This window comes from Camelus bactrianus, chromosome 11, assembly GCF_048773025.1.
Source record: "Camelus bactrianus isolate YW-2024 breed Bactrian camel chromosome 11, ASM4877302v1, whole genome shotgun sequence".
In the NCBI taxonomy this organism is placed as follows: Eukaryota; Metazoa; Chordata; class Mammalia; order Artiodactyla; family Camelidae; genus Camelus; species Camelus bactrianus.
This window is the reverse complement of record NC_133549.1, coordinates 10,545,377-10,563,115: the sequence shown is the minus strand read 5'-3', so window position 1 is coordinate 10,563,115 and position 17,739 is coordinate 10,545,377. Positions and strand designations below refer to the sequence as shown.

Here is a 17,739-nt window from a genome sequence, read left to right as displayed (position 1 = left end):
GACCCCACCTCTCAGAGATGTGTTGAGGATGTAGCTTCTGTTGGTAAGTCTTTCTCCTTCCTAGAAGTGAAGTACGTATCACCCCCTATTTTGTGGAACATCCATGAATAAAAGAGCTGTCGTCTCTACAAAACCCGTCATCTCTTCCGGCACATCAGCATGATTGGGCCTTCATGCTTCAGTTTGTTTCCTTCTAAAAGCGCTCCAGGTGAGTCCGGGGCATCACTCGGGAGGTCATTTTCACATCATCCTCCCCACGGCAAAGTCCAAAGGCTGCCTTCCTGTCTCACGAGGACCAGTGAGCAGCATCCATTTGAAGTGAAATCTGAGGCAGGACAACACCCACGCAATCCTCTTTTACTTGTGAATTTCCCCTTTTTTGAAAAAAAAAAATAGGAGGTTGTCTGTAAGGATACAGGAAATAATATTTTAAAATGTATTATGAGGTCATATAAGTAGGAATTTCTCCTTATTTTAAGAAAAAGTATAAGAAGTTTTCCAGAAGGAAACAAGAAATATATTTTTGGGGAGGAGGGAGATGATTAGGTTTTTATTTACTTATTTTAATGGAGGGACTAGGGGTTGCACCCAGGACCTCGTGCGTGCGAAGCACGTGCTCTACCACTGAGCTACCCCCTCCCCACCAAGAAATATTTTCAACTATATTAGGTGGTCGTGTAAGTAGTGGCAGAGAGGAAATTGCTTTTCCTAACTGAATCCTAGGGTGATACCTACTTCTTCCTGAGCTCCTAGGGGTCTCGGTTTCAGGCTGATTCATAGCTCTTGAAACACATGATTAACTAGAGAAAAAGCGCACAGGGCAGGTAGGCAGCAGCTCTTGCCCCAACTTTGTGCCCTGGCGCCCATGTTGCCCTCTCCTCCCTTGGTTGGCACTCACACTTAGCACTAGCGATGCCCCGCAGTACCCAGGGCCTTTCTCTCCCTGCATGCCTCCCCCTGCTCCCTGAGAACTTAAAGAAAGGGGCCCTCCCTTCACACACTCACCATCGCCTCAACGCTCAGCACACCGTAGGGTGCCATCCTTGGACTGCGGAACTGAAAAAAAAGCCAATGTGAAAGTTACCCAGAAGGAAAAAATTGTCTGGAGCCCTTTCGACGTGAAGGAGTTAAGGAGAGACTTAAATGCAAACTACTGGCAAATGGAAAGGAGCTAAAGAAGGGATGGTGTCCAGACTCCTGTCAGGAAATGGTTAAACTGGATCACGTGGTGTCATCTGAGGTTCCTAAGGATTCCTTTACTTATGCTTTAATATTGTGTGTCCCAGAAAGGATACTTGCAAAGAACTTTTAAACATGTGAAGTTCTTTATTTTAAATTGAAGTATAGTTGATTTACAATGTTGTGTTAGTTTCAGGTGTTCAGCAAAGTGATTCAGATATATATATATATATATATATATATATATATATATATATATATATATTCTTTTTCAGATTCTTTTCCATGATAGGTTATCACAAGATATTGAATACAGTTCCCTATGCTGTACAGTAAGTCCTTGTTGTTTATCTATTTTGTATATAGTAGTGTATAATCTGTTAATCCCAAACTCCTAATTTATCCTTCCCTGCCTTTTCCCTTTCATAACTATAAATTTGTTTTCTATGTCTGTGAGTCTATTTCTGTTTTGTAAATAAGTCATTTGTATCATTTTTTTTAGATTCCACATATAAGTGATGCCATATATTTGTCTTTTTCTGTCTGACCTACTTCACTTAGTATGATAATCTGTAGGTCCATCCATTAAACATGTGAAATTCTTAAAGAAACCATTTGATTTTAAGAAGGTTGATTTTTGGGAACATATCTCAACATAATAAAAGCTATATACGACAAACCTACAGCCAGCATAGCACTCAATGGTGAAAAAGTCAAAAGCTTCCCACTAAAATCTGGGACAAGACAAGGATGCCCACTATCACCACTCCTATTCAACATAGTCCTGGAAGTCCTAGCCACAGCAGTCAGGCAAGAGAGAGAAATAAAAGGGATCCAAACTGGAAAAGAAGAGGTAAAAGTGTCACTATATGCCAATGACATGTTACTATATATAGAAAACCCTAAGAGGTCCACACAAAAACTACTAGAGCTGATTGAAGAATTCAGCAAGGTAGCAGGTTACAAGATTAATGTTCAAAAATCAGTTGCATTTCTTTACACTAACTATGAATCAATAGAAAAAGAAAGTAAAGAAACAATCACCTTTAAAATAGCACCCAAAGTAATAAAATACCTAGGAATAAATCTAACCAAGGAAGTGAAAGGATTATACACAGAAAACTATAAACCATTGATGAAGGAAATTAAAGAAGATTTTTAAAAAAAGGAAATATATCCCATGCTCTTGGATTGGAAGAATAATTATTGTTAAAATGGTCACACTGCCCAAGGCAATCTACAGATTTAATGCAATCCCTATCCAATTACCCAGGACATATTTCACAGAACCAGAACAAATCATAACAAAATTTATATGGAACCATCAAAGACCTAGAATTGCCAAAGCATTACTGAAGAGAAAGAAAGAGGCTGGAGGAATAACTCTCCCAGACTTCAGACAATACTATAGAGCTACAGTCATCAAGACAGCATGGTATTGGTACAGAAACAGACATATAGACCAATGGAACAGAATAGAGAGCCCAGAAATGAACCCACAAACTTCCGGTCAACTAATCTTCGACAAAGGAGGCAAGAATATACAATGGAATAAAGACAGTCTTTTCAGCAAATGGTGTTGGGAAAACTGGACAGCAGCATGTAAAGGAGTGAAGCTGGAACACTCCCTTACGCCATACACAAAAATCAACTCAAAATGGATCAAAGACTTAAACATAAGACAAGATACAATAAACCTCCTAGAGTAAAATATAGGCAAAACATTATCTGACCTACATCTCAAAAATTTTCTCCTAGAAGAAATAAAAGCAAGAATAAACAAATGGGACCTAATGAAACTTACAAGCTTCTGTACAGCAAAGGAAACCATAAGTAAAACAAAAAGACAACCTACGGAATGGGAGAAAATCTTTGCAAATAAAACCGACAAAGGCTTGATCTCCAGAATATATAAGCAGCTCATAAGACTTAATAAGAAACAACCAAACAACCCAATCCAAAGATGGGCAAAGACCTGAACAAGCAATTCTCCAAGAAAGAAATACAAATGATCAATAGGCACATGGAAAAATGCTCAATATCACTAGTTATCAGAGAAATGCAAATCAAAACTACAATGACGTATCACCTCACACCAGTCAGAATGGCCATCATTTAAAAATCCACAAATGACAAATGCTGGAGAGGCTGTGGAGAAAGGGGAACCCTCCTACACTGCTGGTGGGAATGCAGTTTGGTGCAGCCACTGTGCAAAACAGTATGGAGATTACTCAAATGACTAGGAATAGACTTACCATATGACCAAGGAATCCCACTCCTGGGCTTATATCCAGAAGGAACCCTACTTCAGGATAACACCTGCACCCCAATGTTCATAGCAGCACTATTTACAATAGCCAAAACATGGAAACAGCCTAAATGTCCATCAATGGATGACTGGATAAAGAAGAAGTGGTATATTTATACAATGGAATACTATTCAGCCATAAAAACTGACAACATAACGCCATTTGCAGCAACATGGATGCTCCTGGAGAATGTCATTCTAAGTGAAGTAAGCCAGAAAGAGAAAGAAAAATACCATATGAGATCGCTCATATGTGGAATCTAAAAAACAAAAACAAGAAAAACAAAGCATAAATACAAAACAGAAATAGACTCATAGACATAGAATACAAACTTGTGGTTGCCAAGGGGGTGGAGGGTGGGAAGGGATAGACGGGATTTCAAAATTGTAGAATAGATAAACAAGATTATACTATAAAGCACAGGGAAATATACACAAGATCTTATGGTAGCTCACAGAGAAAAAAATGTGACAATGAATATATATCTGTTCATGTATAACTGAAAAATTGTGCTCTACACTGGAATTTGACACAACATTGTAAAATGATTATAAATCAATAAAAAATGTTAAAAAAAAGAGTACCTCTGGAGAAGCTACAATTTATTCTCGGCTATGTGTATATATTTTGAATAAAGTATTCAGTTCACAAAGGAAAGAAAAAAGGTTGATTTTTTAAACTATTATAGGATGACAAGTATAGAAAAATGCAAAGAAAAAATCTAAAAGGAAATAATCAAATTGTGAGCAGTGATGGCTTCTGGTTGATAAGACACTAAAATTACTGCTTTTTCAAATTTTACTATACATGTCTAATCTTCTATAATGAGCTTGTGTTATTTTGTAATCTTCCAAAAATAAGCATAGAAAGGGTATTCATGGTCAGCCTGTTCTCAAAGGGAGCACCTCTTTGCCTTTATTCAGACATCCTGGAGCTATCTGATTGTGATTGGAAACTGGAAATGATAGGGAGTTATCCACTTTCTTTTTCTGCCCTTACATCCAATGCCTTAAAAAAAAAACCCAACCCAAGATATATGTTTATTGCCATTCTGAAAGGTGCACACAACAAACATTGTACAGCACAGTAAATCACCACAAAGCAAGCAACAGTGTAACCTGATCCAGGTCAAGAACAAGAACATTGCAGCACCCAGAATCACCCTCCATGCCTTGGTCCAATCATTGTATTCTTCCTCCAAATCTAACCACTATCCTCACTCCTAACACTATTTTTATATTTCCTATTTGTTCAACTGCATAAATAGAATGATGCAGTTTTACTCACTTGTATCTGAGTTCTTATGCCCCACCTTGCTTGTGAGATTTCCTCACGTCTCATGTAGCTGTGATTTGTTCGTTTCACTGCTGTACTATGAATACATTTTGTGGTAGGAATATTCATCCGATCTCTTGTCTGTTCATCTACTCTTGATGTCCATTTTGATTGTTTCCAGTTTGGGGCTATTATAAGCATAATGCTATGAACATTTCTGTGCAGTCTCTTGCTGTGACTCTGCATGCATTTCTGTTGCATATATAACTAGGGGTGAAAATGCCAGGTCAAAGCCATGCATATATTCAGCTTTTATAGATAATGATTTGTTTTCCAAAGCTGTGCTGACTTACACTCTCACTAGCAGTCGCAGGGGTGCCTGATGCTTCCCACATCCTCATTAACATCAGTGTTATCTCTTTTTAATTTTAGGCATTTGGGAGTGTGATTAGAAGTATATTATTGTACATTTCAACTGCATTTCCTTGATTACCAGTGAGGTTGAAGATAAGCTTATCTGCCATTCAGATAGTCTCTTTTGTGACTTGCCCTTTCAAGTCACCTGCTTGTTTCTTTTAGTAGGTGATATGTCTTTTTCTTACCAGTATATAGAAATAATTTACGTCTTTTAGATATATGCTCTTTATTGGTTACATTAGTATTGAAATATCTTCACATTTTGTGGCTTGCATTTTTAGTCTTTTCATGGTGTCTGCTAATGAACAGAAGTTCTTAAATATAATGAAATCCAATTTATCAGTCTTTTCCTTCGTGGCTAGTGCTTTTAGTGTCTTAAGTTTTCCCTACTGTGAATTCATGAAACGATCTTCATAGATTATTTTCTAAAAGCCTTGTTTTTTGTTTTTCACATTTAGAGATACCACTGAAATGGAATTAATTTCTATTTATGTTTTATGGAAGGAGTCCTTTTCCCAAATGGATATTCAGCTATCCTGTTCCCATTTATTAAAGACACTGCACTTTCCCATTCCTCTGCAGTGCCAAGATTGTCATAAATCAAGTGTCCATATGTAAGTTGGGAAGTTACTGGGTTCTCTTTTCCATCTCAATGGGCTATATGTCTATCTCTGAACCAGTATCACACTTTCCTAAATATTATAGCCTTGTGATAAGTCTTAAACATCTGATAGAACAAATTCATCTACTTTGTTTTGGCCCATTGTAATTAATCTATAATTTTAGATTAATTATAACAAGATGGAGCAGCAGAGCAGACTGTAAAGATTTTGTTCGGAATCTCATTGAATTGACTAATCTGTTTGGGGAGGGTTTATATCTTGACAATATCAAACCTTCCAATCCATTAACTCTGTAATCTGTTATTTAGGTCTTATTTGTTTTCTTAGTTTCTCTTTCTGAGAGTTTGTTATTAGTGTATAGAAACACCATATATTTCTGAGTATTAATTGTGTATCCTGCAACTTGACTGCATTCATTTATTAGTTCTAATAGTTTTTGGTCACATCTTTAGGATTTTCTATCATGTCATCTACAAACTATGACAGTTTTACTTCTTTCTTTCCAGTTTGGATTTCTTTTATCTTCCTCTTATCTCGTTGCTGTGGCTAGGATTTCCAATACAATATTGAATAAAAGTGACAAGAATTGGCATCTGTGTCCTGTTCCTGATCTTAGAGAAAGTTCTTTCAGCTTCTCACCATTAAGCCTAATGCTGCCTACGTTTGTCACATATGGTCTTTATAATGTTGAGGTATGTTCCCTCCACACCCACTTTGTTGAGACTTTTTGGATGTTGAATTTTGTAAAAAGCTTTTCCTGTGTCTATTGAAATTATCATGTAATGTTTATCTTTCCTTCTATTAATGTGGTGTGTCTTGTTTATTGATGTGCACTGTTGAGCCATCCTTGCATCCCAGGGATGAATCCCACTTGATCATGGCGTATGATCCTTTTAATGTGTGGTTGAATTCAGTTTGCTAGTGTTTTGTTGAGAATTTTTGCATCTATATTCATCAGGGACATTGCCCCATAGTTTTCTTTTCTTGTACTGTCTTTATCTGGCATGGTGTCAGGGTAATGCTGGCCTTGTAGAATGAACTGTTCATTCTACAAGTGTTCCCTCTTCTTCTATTTTTTGAAAGAGGCTGAGAAGGAATGGAATTAATTCTTTAAATGTTTGGTAGAATTCACCAGGAAACAAGCTGGTTCTGGACTTTTTTTTTGTTGGGAGGTTCTTGATTATTGATTCAACCTCTTTACTCATTAATGGCCTGTTCAGATTTTCTATTCATGATTCGGTCTTGGTAGGTTGTATGTTTCCAGGGATATATCCATTTCACATAGATTATCCAATTTTTGGCATAGAATTGTTCATAGGGGTCTCTTATGATCCGTTGTATTTCTGTGGTTCAGTTATAAAGTCTCCTCTTTCATTTCTGATTTTATCTATTTGCATCTTTCCCCTTTTTCGTATTCTAGTTAAAGATTTGTTGATTTTGTTGATCTCTTTAAAAAAAAAACAGCTTATTTTCATTCATTTTTTTTCTATTTTTTCTTGCCTCTATTTCATTTGTTCCTGCTCCAATCTTAATTATTTCCTTCTTTTTGCTAACTTTGGGCTTAGTTTGTTCTAGTTTTTCTAGTGCCTTCAGGTGTACAGTTGGGCTGTTTATTTGAGGTTGTCCTTTTAAAAAAATTTTTGAGGGGTAAGGTAATTAGGTTTATTTTATTTATTTTTGGAGGATGTACTGGGGATTGCACCCAGGACCTCATGCATGCTAAGCATGTGCTCTACCACTGAGCTATGACCTCCCCCTAAGTGTTTAATATGTGTGCTTGTGTGTGCATACACACACACACACACACACACACACCTACACACACCCTAGCAGTGCTCTGATTTTTTTTTTTTAATTTTAAAAAATATTTTTATTTTTATTTATTTTGGGGGGGTAATTTGCTTTATTTATTTATCTTACTTATCTATTTATTTTTAGAGGAGGTACTAGAGATTGAACCCAGGACCTCATGCATGCTAAGCCCACACTCTACCACTTGAGTTTTACCTCCCCTCTCCTTTCTTTTTTTCAATGTAGGCACTTATTGTAATAAACTTCCCTCTTAGACTGCTTTTGCTGCATCCCATAAATTTTGGCATGTTGTGCTTGTATTTTTGTTTGTTTAAGATACACTAGTTCCCCCTTATATGTGGATTTACTTTCCACAGTTTCAGTTACCCACAGTCAAACATGGTCTGAAAATTTTAAGAGAAAAATTCCAGAAATAAATCATTCATAAGTTTTAAATTGTGTCTTGTTATTAGTAGTGAGATGAAATTTTGCAATGTTCTGCTCTGTCTTGTCCGGGACAGGAATCACCCAGTTTTTCAGCATATCCCTTCTGTTAGTCACTTTGTAGCCATTTTGGTTAGCAGATCGACTGTTGCAATATTGCAGTATTTGTGTTCAAGTCACCCTTATTTTACTTAAAGATGTCCCCAAAGCACAAGAGTAGTGATGCTGACAATTTGGATATAAAGAAGAGAGAAGAGAAGTCATAAAGTACTTCCTTGAAATGAAAAGGCAAAAGTTTTCAACATAATAAGGAAAGAAAAAGAATTGCATGCTGAGATTGCTAAGATCTACGGTAAGAATGAATCTTCTATCGTGAGACTGTGAAGAAAAAAGAAAGAAATTCATGCTAGTTTTGCTGTCATATCTAAACCTGCAAAAGTTAACTGCCACAGTGCAGGAAAAGTGCTTAGTTAAAGGGAAAAGGCATTAAAGTTGTGTAAAAAGATATTTTTAGAGATGGGGGAGACCACATTCACATAACTTTTAATACATCAAATTGTTATAATTGTTTTTATTATTGGTTACTGTTGTTAACGTCTTACTGTGCCTAATTTATAAATTAATTATAGGTAGGAGTATAAGAAAAACATGGGATATATAAGGTTAAGTACTCTGCACAGTTTCAAGCATCTACTAGGGGTCTTGGAGATTCCCCCATGGATGAAAGGGGAATATCATATTTTTATTTCTCTTTTGATTTCTTTTTTTACTCATTGTCTATTCAAGAGTGCTGTTTAATTTGCACATATTAGTGAATTTTCCAGTGTTCTTCCTATTATTAATTTGTAGCTTCATATCTTTGTGGTTGAAAAAGATATTTAGTATGATTTCAATTTTCTTAAAAATTTCTCAGACTTGTTTTGTGACCTAGCATGTGATCTAACCTGGGGAATGTTTCATGTGCACTTGAGAAGAGTGTTTCTGCTTCTGTTGGATGGAATGTTTTGTGTATGTCTGTTGTCAATTTGATCTAAAGTATAGTTCAAGTCCAATAATTCTGTCTGAATTGTCTGTTCATTGTTGAATGTGAGTTATTGAGGTCTCCTGCTGTAACTGTATTATTTTCTCCTTCTCCCTTCACACCTGTTATTATTTGCTTAGTATTTTTGGTATTCTGATGTTGACTGCATATATATTTATAATTGTTATATCCTTTTGATGAATTGACTACTTTATCATCATATAATGACCTTCTCTATCTCTTGTTACAGTTTCTGACTTATAGTCTCTTTTGTATAATATAAGTATAGATACCCTTGGCTCTCTTTTGGTTCCATTTGCATGCAATATTTTCCCATCCTTTTAGTTAGTTAGTTTGTTTTTTTAATTGAAGTATAGTTGGTTTACAATGTTGTGTCAGTTTTTGTGTACAGCATAGTGATTTAGTTATATATATATATATATTTTTTTCATCATTACCAGTCCCTGTGCTATACAGAAGGACCTTGTTGTTTCTATTCTGTTTATAGTAGTTTGTATAGTTTGTATCTGCTAATTCCAAACTCCTAGTTTATCCCTCCCCATCCTTTCCCCTTTGGTAACCATAAGTTTATTTTGTATGTCTGTGAGTTTGTTTTTTTTGAAAATAAGTTCATTTGTGCCATTTGTTTTAGATTCCACATATAAGTTGTGAACAAAAAATACTGCAAACCATACCAGTGAACAAAGAATGCTGAAGCCATCAAGTCATCAGCCGTTTCTATGACCTCCCCCCTCCCCCCTCCCACCCCAGTGAAGACCAGCCTGCAGCCCGGCCTCTGCAGCCACTCACATGGTGCACCCTGAGGGGACACAGAATAAGAAAGGACAGGACACTGGCCCTAGATAGCTGGGTGCTTGTCAAAGGAATGATTTCAATGAGCCCAAACATTTGCTCCCTCCCATACATAAAAAAGCTCTAAATTCTTTAACTTGAGATGTCTGGTTTTCTTCAGTTAACAAGTAATCTTTTAATGTTCCAACTACGCGTTCTTTGTTGTAAAACTCCTATATATCCTGGCTCCTCCCCTACCTTTTCAGAGCAGTCCCTCAGAGTGATCTGAGAGGCTGTCATCCCAGACTCTAGTCTTCAGAAATGTCTGCTAAATAAAACACAGCTCTCAACTTTTAGGCTATGCATTTATTTCAGTCGACAAAGTGTTATTTGTATATGATATTTATCTATACAGAGCAACTCAATTATAAAATTTAATTGTACAAAGATGATGTAGATTAAAAAATAATTCAGCAGGTCAGTATGAACTTTCTCTCTTTATTGGCCATCATTAATCAGATATTGGAAATAGTTAAACATTTTAAGAATTAATTTGTAAGTTCATCTAAATGTTTGGCAATGATACTGAAGTCTTCTGTAAGTCTCTAAATTTGAGATTCTTCTTTTTTTTTCAAAATCACTTGGAAATCTTTACTCCCAGAAATCAATGCACAGAGCACCAAAAACTTCTTTTAGAGCTTTTGATATTTTCAGAAAACTGCATTTAATCAAAAGAAGACTTGCAAAAAGGAAGACAATAAATCTATCTTCCCAGAAACAATGGAGGCTTTAAATAAATTAAATGATAAGAACTCAAACAAGGCATGAGATTTGCTTGAGTTTTGGAATATTTGGAGCCTTTTCATGGAGCTCTTATTTTTAACTAGATAATTTTCATTTTACTGGAACGGAATGAAACTGAGAAAGGCTATGATTTTTGTAGCAACTAAATTTGGCAAAACATAGAAGAATCATAGCAGAGGTAACTTACTTGGCAAATCTGGTCTTGGAAAAATGTTGTCAAAGAAAATCACTCCAAATAGAGGCAGAAAAAGCACCTGTGTGAATATTTGGCTGATGTATTTACATATTCAATGCAAAAGGAATTAGAATTGAAAATATTCTCCATTTAGCAGAAAATGATCTGAGCTTACCAAAGACATAAGCAGCTGTATAGAGTATTTTCTTAATTAAAAATTTTATTATCTATAGAAAAGTGTCAATGAAGGATGTCAATATTTAGAATTAATTGACCTTCAAATACAAGTTTAAAGAGGTGGGGAGGGCATAGCTCAGTGGTAGAGCACATGCTTAGCATGCACAAGGTCCTGAGTTCAATCCCCAGTACTTCTATTAAAACAAACAAACAAACAAACAAAAAAAACAAGTTTAAAGATAGTAAGCAATATTGCAGAAAGATTTAAAATAATAAGACCACACTAAAAAAAAAAAAAAAAAAGCAAAGAATCTTCAGAAAGTAAGTGACACAGATAGATGCAGTTAAGAAACTGATTAAAGCAGGTGACTATGTGCCAAGGATAATTATTCTGCTTCTATGATTTTTAATGTTCAAATCAGCATAGAGAAATTCTTTTTAATTTTTTCTTCAATGTACATTTTTATTTTTCAAGAAGTGTTTTTTAAAGAAGAGTTTTCTTATAAAAAGCATTTTTGAAATAGAACTGTATCGTATATCCATCAATGTAAGAAACCAAATTTTCAGTCAATAATTTTCATCATTACAATATACTCTTAGAATTGTATTGAGTTAGCGGATAAATTACACCGTCGCATATCCACAGCCTCTGATGCTTCCTTCTGCGCTTTCCATCCTCAGGCTGTGGGAACCTGAGCTCAGTCCGCGCGCTCCTGACCTCCCTCCTCATTCACAACTTGCTTTACAGACGTTTCAGGGATAGACTTGTTTACGCGTGCTTGTATCAGAATATAGCTTTACACCTTTTTCCCCCCTTGTTACTCTCTGGGGTGCAGGAATTGGATAAATTCATATCGCCCACTCTTCCATTCATTCAAAGATCACTCTCCCACGGTTCAGGTGCTAAGGGTTTTCCTAGTGTCCTGAAGTGTGCAGTTCCCCAGCAGAGTGCAGGACAAGTCAGTCTGGCAAGGATCCTCAGATCACTTACCGACAGGAGAAAAAGAAAAAGAAAGAAAGAAAAAGAAAAAGAAGAAGAAGAAGAAAAAGAAAAAGGAAAAGAAGAAGAAAAAGGAAAAGGAAAAGAAAGAAAAAGAAAAAGAATGCAGTGCTTAGCATGCCGGAGGTCCTGAGTTCAATTCCTGGTACCTCCATTAAAAATAATACTAAATAAATAAACAAACCTAATTACCTCCAACCACCCCCAAAATTTTTTTTGAAAACAAAAATTTCAGATAGACCCTCACCCACCTTTTCCACAGGGTCACAGAAGTGGCATCTCGCTGGCCCAGCTCCTGGATCCCTGGAGTGTTGCCCCACACAGGCACGCCCTCCTCTGTCACTCCCTCACCTTCCCCTCACTGTCCCTGGGGTCACCTCCAGCAAGGTCCCTTGTGCCCCACTGCCCAGACTCCATGCTTGCTTCTTCAGCCAGCAGCACAGTGTCACCCCTGCATGCGGAGAAGCCAGAGTCTCGGTCGCAGAGTCATTCCGTCCACTTCTGCCCTTGGGTTGGAGGATTTCTCGCAAGCCTGCGGTTGGAGCTCTCACAGCCCCGGGGTTGTGCAGCAGACACGGGGACACACTCCCCATTCCACTGCAAGGAGTTTTTAATCCTCTGCTCTAACCGTGCCCCCAATAATGTCCATCCCCAGCCCTCCCCACCCTCACCAGACAGCCACCTAGTAGCCCTCCTCCTCCCTGCCCTCCTGGACTCGCAGCTGCCCAGGACCCCAAAACTCAGGCCTTGTTCTTCTCCTCCCCAGCGGACTGGGTGGCTGTTTGACAAGCTCGCTTTGGTTCCCAGGTCCCCTGTTTTTTAAAGGCTGTGCTCTGCTAGTCAGTATCATAATGCGATGCATATTAAAAAAAAATTATGCAACTCTAGCTACAAAAAAAATTAATTAAATGCATCAAAGCCTGTGTTAAGAATTAAAAGAAAAAGAAAGGAAACAGAATAGAGAACAAAGACCAGTAGACCTACCCTGAGAAATTCCTGCACCAGGAGAGAGACAGAGAGACAGGGACCCTCTCCCGCTGGGTGGACGAGCCCCACAGCACCTGAAGTGAGAATGCATTTGGGACGCATATTTGCCGGGTCTGTGAGGCTTGGGGTGCGACTGTGAGCTTACAGCTTCCTTCCTGCAGCTCCCTGGGCACCTTGGGAACCTCAGCCCAGGGCAGGACCCCTGTTCTTGCTTACACGTTTTCTGACTTCTGTACCACAGACATGTTATCTGAAATTCTTTTAAGTTATTTTTGAAGGTGAACTTCCTCTTGACTTTATTTATCAGGTACTTAAATGACTCATTATATTCCCAGCCCCACCCCAAGCACATTTCACTTATTAACTGGCTCTTCAGAGCGGCACTGTTCAGAAGCTACGTTATTACTATTACCCCCCTTTTCAGATGAGGAAAATGAGGCACAGAGAGAGTAAGTGACTTGCCCAAGGTCACACAGCTAGTAAATGGCAGAGCCAGAATAGGGATCAGGGGGTCTGGTGCCAGAGTCCTTGCTCAGCAAAAATGATGGCAAAGTGAACTACTCTTTGTTGTAGGCGTGTTCAGTCACGATCTGGGAGGGCTGATGGTGAGAGAAGTCATATGATGGAAAAGAAGGGAGAGGAAAAAGAGAAAGGAGTAATAGTAGGAGACACGGATGCAGCCACGTCTCAAAATCTTCCCTTCTATCTGGCAGTCGTTTATAATCACGCACTACTCCTGAGAACCTTTATGATTAGGCTCTGGGAGAACTGCTGGGTTCACAGCTGCAAAGCCCCGCTAGCTGTCTAGAAAATGCTCTGTGTCTCTGTCCACCCTGGCACGAGCGATGAAGCCAGAGGCGTGTCCTTCTTTAATTCTTCCCAGGAGAATGGTATCTGGGTGCCGTAAAAGTCACCTCCTGCGCCCAGCTGGGAGAGGAACTGGGGACCCCACTAATATCACCGAGAACAAATTTCTCATGCTTCTGTCTGCACCCAGCATCTCTCACGCCTGCCGTGTTCCTCCTTCTCCCACCTAGAGTCACTACAGGACATGAACCACTGATTCTTTTCCAGAAGGAAATGAAAGTAATAATTGTTTCTTCATTTTCACTCACCAAAGGAAGGGGTCGTCTAAGGGCCAAAGGAAGGCGTCTACAATGCTTTTGGTAACACCTTCATCTGAGATGCACTTTTTTGTTGTCAGCAAGTTAGTGGTTTTTTTCCTGGAGCTTTTCTTCCTTTGTCCCTGCCGACTTCCATTTATTTTCCATTTATTTCTTTTTATTCTTTGCTGTATCATAGCTGAGTTTGGGGACTTAGGTTATTCACATATATTTAAAAATCAATATGTGGTTTTCTTCTCTAAACAATATCAAAAAATAGACTTTTCTTTTGGCAAGAGGTAAAGATGTGATTTATTACTAGAACTTGCTAAGCTACATGTATCTGACCAGAAAGGGTGCCATCTATGGTGTTCTAGATTAATAACTTGTCTCAAGTGGAATGCATCGCTTTTGATAAATTAATGATCCTGTTTGTCAGATTAAGTTACCATTTTGAGCTCACAGAAAAGCAGGTTTATCCAAATGTCTCCAGCATCCTTCGTAGTTCTTAGGAACAAACAATTTCCTTTTCCTTTTTGTAGAAGAAAAAGCAAATTCATAGAACAAGCCATAGACAGCTCTGACTTTCCGAATCCTAACAGCCCTCACACTTAAGAAGAACAGAGTGGCCCTGGTGGTTTCGGACACAGGCTGGGTGACGATGGCTAGCATCTGGGATTGGCGGGAAGGCTCTGCGATGCTATTAGCAGGTATGGTTGGGGGGCCCCTCCTGCTTCCATGCCAAATCCCCAGGAGGAGAGGGAAAAAGAAGAGGCGAGGACAAGGGAGACGGAACCACGATAGCCTTCATCGGACAAACGCTCCATGACCCACGGGGTTAGCTCAGCATTGGAAGGTGGCTCTGGGGAGGATGCCTGACACCTCCCCAGAGGTGTTTGGAGAACGGGACAGCAAACACGTGCCCAAGCAGACAGCACCTTTATGTCACAGAACTGCTATGACTGCCACCACCGTCCCCCAACCCTCCCCCTCAAATATCCCCGCAACCCAGAAACCCAAAAGAATAAAGACCCATGGAGGAGAGCCCCTGGCCTCTCTGGAAGGCAGGCTTAACTTAGAGGAAGGGGTTATGCGTACATATTCAGGAAAGCCAGGGTGGCTGGAGGTAATTAAGTGTCCATTTAATTCCATAAGAAAACATTTTATGGGGCCCCTGTTATGTGCCAGGCAGTTGGAGGTCCAGGTGACCTGGGTGAGCAACACAAAAAAAGGACCACAGTCACTGCAGAGGGGGCAGTTACTGGCACCCTGTTTGTCTGCACTCTCCCTTCCCCACTGAAGCGGGGCAGTGTGGTCCAGGCAGCACCCATCCAAGTCTCCTAGAGATTTCAGAGTCTGGTGGAAGGGAGGTTTTCCTCCCTTCTGACCCGCAGAGTGAGACTAAAGCTGGAGCTGCCAGGGGCGGCTTTCCCAGCACATGAGCATCCCCATCACGTAAAGCCCAGAGGAGCGTTGGGGCAAAATGAGAGGGCGGGAGCGAGAGCGGGAGAGCCTGTCATGGCCTCGGATCAAGCCTTTCCAAGCCTGTCTGCACCTTCCAGTTTGCTGGTTACTTGAGCTAGTTGGAGTGGAGTTTCTAAACGTGTCGTCAGCTGAGTCCTGGCTCTTGTCATTCCCGCAGGTGAAGAGGAGGAGGAGACCACTGTGGACGCCGCGGGCTTCCAGGGGAGTGGAGCTCCTGAGAGGGACCCTGGGCTCTCCGGGAAGGAGACGGGGAGCAGCGGGCCTCGCCTGCAGGGAGAGGCCGAGGCAAACGGGAGCGGCAGAGCAGTGAGCTCAGCAAAGAAGGACTAGAGCCAGGGACCAGCCCCCCAAACCCCACGCCGAGACAGCAGTGCCTCTGTGCTGACTCCCGCCGTGAGCATTCCCACCCCGCGCTTTTACCTCCAGATACTTCTGATTTTCCATGAACTCCGATGCAAGCTCTGACTCACCCTCCGGGATTCTGGCGACATCACTGACAAATCTGGCTGGGGCTGTGAATACGCGGTCCGAGCGAAGCCCCACTGTCAGCTCCATCAGAAAAGCACGCTGGTGGTTTCACTGAGCTGACCTTTTGGTGATATGGCAAAGTTAATTATTGCTACGGACAATCCAATTACGTGTATTGACACAGCCTATAATGAACTCTATTGTCTGTAGGGAGGTAGAATTTCAAATAAGTTACTTAACATTTCTCAGCTTCACTTTTTTTTTTCTCTAGACCTGGAGGAGCAAGTGGAAAATATCTGACCCAATCAGAGAAGTGTAGAAGGATGTCCCCTGCAGCATTTTGAATAATAGCAAAACACTGTTAAATACGCATCAAAAGGGTTAAAGAATGGTGCATTCAGACACAGCATTGAAAAAGATACAGTCCTTATACAGGTTGGGAAGTTGGCCTTGATGTATTTGTGAAAAGGGAATAAAACCAGGTTACATGGACAATCTTATGGTTACCGGGGAAAGGGGGTGGGAAGGGATAAATTTGGGAGTTTGAGATTTACAAAGGTTAGCCACTATATATAAAAATAGATTTTTTAAAAAAGTTTCTTCTGCATAGCACAAGGAACAATGTTCAATATCTTGTAATAACCTTTAACAAAAAAATATGAAAATGAATATATGTATGTATATGCATGACTGAGACATTGTGCTGTGCACCAGAGATTGACACATTGTAATTGACTGTAATACAATTTAAAAAAAAGAAAGAAAGAAAGCAGGAAAAGAGAAAAAAAAACTAGATTACATGACAACCAGTCCACCAGGAGCCTATTTTATATGTATATTTACATGTATATGTTTACAAATGTATAGAAGGATTCATCCACTTGTTAATGAGTTACCTCAATGAGCGGACAGAGTATAGCTCAGTGGTAAAGTGTGTGCTTAACATGCATGAGGTCCTAGGTTCAATCCCCAGTACCTCCATTAAAGATAAATAAATAAACGAACCTAATTATTTCCCCCCCAAAAATAAACAAACAAAAAAAGAATTTAAAAAAAATTTTTAGCTTAAAAAAAAAGAGCTCTCTGGTGGAACATGGGGAGGAGGGGAAGAGATTAACCATAAGAGGATCTTTACCTTGTATTTACAGACTTTTCTATGTTGCTTTATTTTTGTTTTACAACAGGCATGTGGCTTCTTTACAATTTTTAAAAAACCCATAATTATGTTTTAGAAAAAAATAACTTCCTCATTTTGTGAGTGTGAAGGTAATAACATGTGAAGCCCTTACCGCAAGCCTGGGTGTTGGGGAAGTGTTTCATTAATGGTACTTATTACCGTTACGGCTATAAAATACAGACACTGCCTTCGCTCATGTTTCACTCCCTGAACTTCTTCATGTCTCTTGTGTAAATGTTACCTTCTTAGTGAAGCTTTCCCTGGACTCCTTATCCAAATTGCTACCCCTTCCACCACACACACACAGCCCCCCCCACACACATGTTCTACACCTCTTCCCTGTTGGACTTTGTCCTTAGAACGTCTCTGTCTCACAGGCTCTACTATTTACTTGTCCTGTTTCCTCCTGCGAGAATATTAGCTCTAATTGGGCAGGGCACTTGAGTCAACTTTGCTTAGCACCTAGGAAAGGCCTGGCACGTCGGAGGCCCTCAACAAATATTAGTTAAATG

At 39.4% G+C, this 17,739-nt stretch overlaps 1 long non-coding RNA gene and 1 other non-coding gene across 2 annotated transcripts; both read right to left on the bottom strand.

Moving 5' to 3' along the window:
* Positions 1–567: 567 nt before the first annotated feature.
* On the bottom strand, positions 568–640 carry TRNAA-CGC (transfer RNA alanine (anticodon CGC)). The gene has a single exon. It is a non-coding gene; the product is annotated as a tRNA-Ala (tRNA).
* A 14,578-nt stretch (positions 641–15,218) lies between these two features.
* On the bottom strand, positions 15,219–16,190 carry LOC141579026 (uncharacterized). Its single transcript, XR_012509913.1, has 2 exons — positions 16,003–16,190; positions 15,219–15,849 (listed from the first exon to the last, which is right to left on the bottom strand). It is a non-coding gene; the product is annotated as an uncharacterized LOC141579026 (long non-coding RNA).
* Between the last annotated feature and the right edge of the window lie 1,549 nt (positions 16,191–17,739).